This window comes from Hylobates moloch, unplaced genomic scaffold (assembly GCF_009828535.3).
Source record: "Hylobates moloch isolate HMO894 unplaced genomic scaffold, HMol_V3 SCAFFOLD_21, whole genome shotgun sequence".
Taxonomy (NCBI): Eukaryota; Metazoa; Chordata; class Mammalia; order Primates; family Hylobatidae; genus Hylobates; species Hylobates moloch.
In genome coordinates, this window is record NW_026652296.1 from 29,830,287 (window position 1) to 29,838,269 (window position 7,983).

The window sequence follows — 7,983 nt, forward strand, 5'->3', positions numbered from 1 at the left end:
CATCCAAGACCTCACAACAGGGAAAAAGACCTCTGGTTTTTGCCTTGGAGCAGGAACTTTTGACAAGGCTGCACAGATGCAGCCACATGAAAACTGCCCATTAAAAATGTAATGTCGTCCCGGAGCAGTGGCTCATGCCTGTAATCCCAGCACTTTGGGAGGCCGAGGCTAGCAGATCACTTGAGGTCAGGAGTTCAAGATCAGCCTAGCCAACATGGTGAAACCCCGTCTCTACTAAAAATACAAAAAATAGCCAGGCGTGGTGGTGCGTGCCTGTAATCCCAGCTACTTAGGAAGCTGAGGCAGGAGAATCACTTGAACCCAGGAGGCAGAGACTGTAGTGAGTCAAGATTGCACCACTGCACTCCAGCCTGAGCGACAGAGCAAGACTCTGTCTCAAAATAATAATAAAATGTAATATTCACTCTTATCAAATAATGGATGTCACCACACCCCTGACCCTAATTAGTGAGGACTTTCATGTTCTACTTGTCTTCATTTAATCATCATTGTATAAGAGTTTTACAATATCAAATTAGTACATGTATATTACTGAAAGGGAAGGACTGTTAGAAATTTACTTGAGGAATGTCTGCCACTGGGGGCTGAACACAAAAGATCCTATTGTGAGCTGCCAGATTATTCACTCACTTAGCAATTCAACAACCATCGCTGAATGCCTACTATAGGCCAGGTGCCATGCAAGACAGATGTGCTCCCACCCTCAAGGATTCACAGTCTAACAGAGGAGAGGGATGTTAAACAGATAACCATACAGATGGCATAGCTAATTATATTCGTGGAAGTTCGTTGTGGCAAAGACAGGCATCTCAATATTTCAGGAGCTCCCCTACATTTTCTAGCCACATGACTAGTTCTGACCAGTGGGGTGTGTGTAGGAGTGGCAGGCTGAAGCAATGGAGAGCTGGTGAGCCTCATCCCTCTCTTCCCCTGCCACAGCCACCTTGCGGCCACGAGTTCCCTTAGCTACAAGCTGGAGGAGAACCACCAGATCCACCTTAGATTTCACTGAGCAAGAAATAAAGCTTCTTGTGTTAAGTCTTTCAGATTTGGAGTTTGTCTGGTAGATAGTGTTAATTACCATGACTAAGGAAAATTTGCCATTAGTGAAGGGAGGAAAACTATTCTCCACCAGTAACAAGGCCATGTCAGTCTGCTGCATTACAAACCCCAAACAGTAGTTTATGATCCTCTGGGCTGGCAATTTGGGCTGAATTCAGCTGGGTCACTCCTGCAGCTGCAGGCAGCAAGCAGCTCGAATGTCTACCTTGCCAGGAAGGTTCTTCTCTGCTCCATGTGGCCTCATCCTCCAATAGGCATAGCCTACCCCTTCCTATGGTGGTCTCAGGGTTTCAGAAAGCAACAAGAGAGGACAAATTCCAGTGTTCAAGCTGCCCTAATGTCAAAGCATATCAAATAGCATGTCAAATTCCACATCAAATTCAGGATGCAGGCAAATTGATTCTTTCTCTTGATGGGAGGAGCTGAAAATAATGTGTGGTCTTGTTTTTCAATGCACAGTGGTCCCACTTATCCAGGGGGGATACATTCCAAGACCGCCAGTGGATGCCTGAAACCACAGATAGTACAGAATTCTGTATGTACCATGTTTTCTACTATACATACATACCTACGATAAGGTTTATTTGTAAATTAAACTCTTACAAATTAAGAGTTAACAACAGCTGGGCACGGTCGCTCACGCCTGTAACCCCAGCACTTTGGGAGGCCGAGGTGGGCGGATCACGAGGTCAAGAGATTGAGACCATCATGACCGACATGGTGAAACTCCGTCTGTACTAAAAATACAAAAAGTATCTGGGTGTGGTGGCGCATGCCTGTAATCCCAGCTACTTGGGAGGCTGAGGCAGGAGAATCATTTGAACCCGGGAGGCGGAGGTTGCAGTGAGCTGAGATCGTGCCACTGCACTGCAGCCTGGCGACAGAGTGAGACTCCACCTCAAAAAAAAAAAAAAAAGAGTTAACAATAAATAGAACAGTTATAACAGTATGTTGTAATAAAACTTATGTGAATGTGGTCTCTCCCTCAAAATGTCCTATTGTACTGTGCTCACCCTTCTTGTGATGATGGGAGATAATAAAATGCCTACATGATGAGATGAAGATAAATGAATGACATGGGCATTGTGATCTAGCGTTAGACTACTACTGACCTGACGATACGTCAGAAGGAGAATCATCTCTTTGGGTGATACAGGATCATGAAGCCGTGACAATGTCCATGGTTGGATGTCAGGAGCAGATGATGTTGATGATTAACCATGGGTAATGTCTACAATATGAATACAGTGGAAAAGGGATGATTCACATCCTACATGGAATAGTGCAGGATGGCATGAGATTTCATCATGTGGTTGGCTGCAGGTAACTGACATTGCAGAAAGAAAAATCACAGGTCATGGGGGTGGGGGTGGGGAACTACTGCACAACATGAGATATATTTGATCAAATAAGATGACGTGCACCTAAAACTGTCCCTACAGGTTGTATGCCCCTGAGTAAATTGCTTGGTGTCTCTGGATCTCCAGCTGTTCCCCTTCTTTCTGCATGGCTAAGCCCTGTCCATCACTTGAGGCTGGACCTAGAGCCCTGCCTGGCCACTAAGCCCTCAGAACAGGGTTTCTTTTTTAAAAAAGACAGGGTTGGGAGGCGGAGGTTGCAATGAGCCAAGATCGCACCATTGCACTCCAGCCTGGGCGACAAGAGTGAAACTCCATCTCAAAAAAAAAAAAAAAAAAGACAGGGTCTCATTCTGTCACGCAGGCTGGAGTACAGTGGTGTGATCATGGCTCGCTGCAGCCTTGAACTCCTGGGCTCAAGCTATCCCCCAACCTCAGCTTCCTGAGTAGCTGGGAACACAAGTGAGTGCCACCACGCCTAGCTAGTTTTTTAAAAAATTGTTTTGTAGAGACAGGGGCCTCACTATGTTGCCCAGGCTGGTCTTGAATGCCTGGCCTTAAATGATCCTCCTGCCTTGGCCTCCCAAAGCACTGGGGTTACAGGCATGACCACTACCCACAACCAGAACATTTCTCAAATGTGATTGGTTGATCTCCTGCATCCATCCCCGGGGTGCTTGTTTAAAATGCAGAGCCCTGGACCCTCCCCCAACCTAGAGAGTCGGAACACCTGGGCTTCTGCATCTTAACAAGCTCCCTGGGTGATGCTGCTGGGCCTCCAAGTTGGAGAACTTCTGTATTTGAAGAAATCCAGACTACTTGGAGACTCAAATCTTATTTCAGCTCTTCTCTGGACCAGTTTGACTTTAGCCTCAGTGTAAAATGGGTATACATTTTACATGCCTGTGATGCCAGGATGCACTCACAGGGGAGGAAGGGCTTTATCAGAGGTCAAAATCTAAGCCACCACTACAGTTGTACTAGATCCAAGGAGAAAGACACCCAGGCCTCATTTCCTCAGCATTCTCTCTTCTCTTACCTGGCTTTATGGTTCTTCATAGCACTGAGCACCACCAGGCAGTGTATTTTATGATTTTTTTTTTTTGAGCTTCATAAGGCCAGGGACTATGTTTTGTTTATAACTGTTCCCCCAGTTCCTAGAACAGTGCCTGGTACACAGGGGTGCTCAATAAATGTTTGTGGAATGATTGAATAAAAGTTGTTCCTGTACAGATTCCACCTGCCTAGAGCAAAGCCAGGACACTGATTGGGATGAACACACAGTACATGCCAGACATGGCTCTGAGTGCTTTACCTGCATCATCTCACTTTATATGTGACAGCCAAATGGCCCCCAATGACCTTCACCAGCTGGTATTCACGGCTTTGTATACTTTCCTCCTATCCTGAGCTGGGCTGACCAGTGTAATGAATAGGATATCGTGAAATGAGAAAGTATGACTTTTAAGATTAAGTCATAAAATATGTTATGGCTTCTGCCTTGCTCTTTTGGATCATCTGCTCTGGGGATAGCCAGCTGCCATGTTGCGAGGACACTCAATTACCCCTGTGGAAATGTACATGTGGTGAGGATCGTAGGCATTCTGCAAATAACCAGCACCACCCAGGCACATGAGAGAGCTTTCTTGAGTCAATCCTCCAGCCCCAGTCAAGACTTCAGATGACTGCAGCCCCAGCCGACATCTTAACTACAACCTCATGAGAGACCCTGAGCCAGAACCATCTATGTAGCTGCTCCCCAGTTCCTAACCCACAGAAACTGTGTGACAGCATACATGTTTATTGCTGTTTTAAGCTATTAATTTGGGGAAATTTGCTACATATCAATAATTAATAACTTGTACAGGTTCTCACAACAGCCTATGTGGGAGGAGCCATCATAATCACCATTGTACAGAGAAAGAAACTGAGAACCAGATAGGGGGAATCTTTGTCCAGGGTCACACAGATAGTGAACTGTAGCACTGAGATTGGAACCCAAGTTTGAATGACTAGAGTCTACCCACTGAGGTGAAGGTGTTCAAGTTGAATGCCAGTTCTTCCCCTGAAGGGCCAAGGCTGAGACCAGAAAACCTGAAACAATATAGCTGCCCCCAATATAAATATGTGCAGGTAACTCAGGGCTGATGGCACATGACCATAATAAATCAGCAGGGTCATTAGGAGAAAACAAGACAACAGGAGTGAAAACAGACAGAAACAGATATGCCCAGAGTTTGTATATCAGTATTATCAGACGCAGATTATAAAACAAAATGTTGGCCGGGCACAGGGGCTAATGCCTGTAATCCCAGCATTTTGGGAGGCCGAGGCGCATGGATCACCTGAGGTCAGGAGTTCAAGACCAGCCTGACCAACATGGGGAAACCCCGTCTCAAATAAAGATACAAAAAAATTAGCTGGGCCTGGTGGCGGGCTCCTGTAATCCCAGGTACTTCAGGAGGCTGAGGTAGGAGAATCGCTTGTAGCCGGGAGGCAGAGGTTGCAGTGAGCTGAGATCGCACCATTGCACTCCAGCCTGGGCAACAAGAGCGAAACTCTGTCTAAAAAAAAAAAAAGTTTACCGTGTTTAAAAAAATAAATAAATAACCTAGAAACATTGCCAAAGTATAGAAAATTATATCACATGACAACAAATTTTAGAATAACCTAACAGAACTTCTAAAATAAAATAATACAATAATCAAAATTTTTAGGCCAGGCACAGTGGCTCACACCTGTAATCCCAGCACTTTGGGAAGCCGAAGTGGGTGGATCACTTGAGGTCAGGAGTTCGAGACCAGCCTGGCCAATATGGTGAAACCCTGTCTCTACTAAAAATACAAAATATTAGCCGGGAGTGGTGGCAGACGCCTGTAATTCCAGCTACTCAGGACGCTGAGGCAGGAGAATCACCTGAACCCGGGAGGCGGAGGTTGCAGTGAGCCAAGATCGTGCCATTTGCACTCCAGCCTGGGCAACAAGAGTGAAACTCTGTCACACACATACACACACAAATTAAATTTAAAAGATGGGCTAAACAGCAAATTAGATATGGCTAAAGAGGGAATTAGTGAGACAGAAATCAGACACCAATCACAGATTCAAGCAACTCCATAAATTTCACACATAGACACATCATAGTAAAAATGCAAAAAGCCAAAGATTTTTTAAAAAAAATTCTTAAAAGCACTCAGAGGAAAAGAATCAGAGATTCTAAAAATAAAAAACAAAACAAAACAAAAACCCCAAAACAACAACAAAAACAAACAAACAAAAAACCAGTACTACAACATGGATAAATCTCAAAAACATTATGTCAAGAAAAACCCCAAAGTTATGCCAAATGAAAGAAGCCAGTCACAAAGGTTCACATGTTGTCAAAACCTAATTTTCTTTTTGAGACAGGTTCTCACTCTGTCACCCAGGCTGGAGTGCAGTGGGACAATCACAGCTCTATAGGTGCATGCCATCACACTCGGCTAATTTTTGTATTTTTTGTAAAGATGGGGTTTCGCCATGTTGCTCAGGCTGGTCTTGAATTCCTGGGCTCAAGCGATTCACCTGGCTTCGCCTCCCCAAGTGCTGGGATTACTGGCACGAGCCACTGTGGCCCATCAGTAAGATCTAATTTCTATAAAATATCAAGAAGAGGAAAGTCTATAGAGACATAAAGTGTATTAGTGCTGTCAGTTGGAGGATGGGAAAGAGGGAATGTCTGCTAATGAGTACAGGTCTATTTTGGGGTGATAAAAATGTTCTTTCTTTCTTTTTTTTTTTTTTTTGTTTGAGACAGAGTCTTGCTCTATCATGCAGGCTGGAGTAAAACAGTGCGATCTCAGCTCACTGCAACCTCTGCCTCCCAGGTTCAAGCCATTCTCATGCCTCAGGCTCCGCAGTAGCTAGGATTACAGATGCCCGCCAACACACCTGGCTAATTTTTGTATTTTTAGTAGAGACAGGGTTTCACTATGTTGGCCAGGCTGGTCTCGAACCCCTGACCTCAAGTGATCCGCCTACCTCGGCCTCTCAAAGTGCTGGATTGTAGGTGTGAGCCACCATGCCCGGCCAAAAATGTTCTAAAATTTGATTGTGGTGATGGGTGTACAATTCTGTAAATGTTACTAAAAACTATTAAATTGTACATTTTAGGTGGGTGGATTTTATGGCATATAAATTATATCTCAATAAAGCTGTTTATAAAAAGAACAGCAGTTAGATTGACAGGTGATGATATCTCAACAGTAACCATTTCCCAGCATTTTGGGAGGCCGAGGTGGGCAGATCATTTGAGCCCAGGAGTTCAAGACCAGCCTGGGCAACATGACCAAACCCTGTCTCTACAAAAATTAGCCAGGTGTGGTGGCACGTGCCCGTGGTTTGCAGCTACTCAGGAAGCTGAGCCCAGGAGTTGGAGGCTGTAGTGAGCCATGATCACGCCACTGCACTCCAGCAGCCTGGGCAACAAGAGTGAAACTCCATCTCAAAAAAAAAAAAAAAAAAAAAAAAAAAAAAAAAAAAGCGTCCCCAGGCCATTCAAATGTACAGCCAAGGTTGAGAAACATTGTCTAAAGGGATGTGTTTCAGGCAAAAGAAAAATTATCCCAGATGAAGGTCTGAGGTTCATTCCTTCCATTCAACATATGGAGCTTCCATTATGTGTTTGGAACTGTTCTAGACACCAGGAACACAGCAGTGAGCAAAACAAACCAAAGTCCCTGCCCTCTAGGAGAGGAAAACAGACCCAGAATAAAATAAATAAGTAAAATATGCTCCGTTAGACAGTAATAGATGCTGAGAAGAAAAAAATGAAGCCAGGAAAGCGGATTTGAAATGCTGGATACGTGTGTCTGTGAAATTTCAGATGGAGTAGCTAAGGAAGATTTTTGGGTAAAGACCAAAATAAAGGGAAGGAGCGAGCCATGCAGACGTTTGGGTTATGGCAGGTGCAAAGGCCCTAAGGCGGGAGTGTGTCTGACTTACTCCAGGACCCAGCAGGTCAATGGGACTTGAGTGGAACGAGGCAGGGGCAGGGCAGTCAGCTACGAAGACAGAGATCCGGAGGCAGTTTGCAAGCCCTGGGGAAGATCTCGGATTTTGCTTTGAGATGGGAGTACTTGGGTCGGGGAGTGGCAGGGGTTTGATTTACATTTTAACAGGACTCTCCGGCAGCTAGGTGGAAATGGACCGTAGGGGGCAAAAAGAGAAGCAAGGAGGCCCAGGAGGCTGATTCAAGACCCCTGAGATGATGGAGCACTGATGGAGCTGGAGCGGGATGAGAGGAGGTGAGGGATGAGATTCTGCAAGTGGAGCCCGCAGGATCTGCTGATCGATGGGACGAGGAGCGGGAGAAAAATTAAAGCGGCGCATGAGGCAGACGAATGCAAACTTCACCAACAGCTCAACGAAAAGACAGACGGTGACGGATGAGAGGCAGCGTCGGATCTGGGTAAGGGCGGGTTCCTGAGCCTGCCAGGCCTGGATTCAAACCTCGGCTGAGTGGCCCTGGACAGGTCATCAACAAACAGAGCCTTCGTTTATT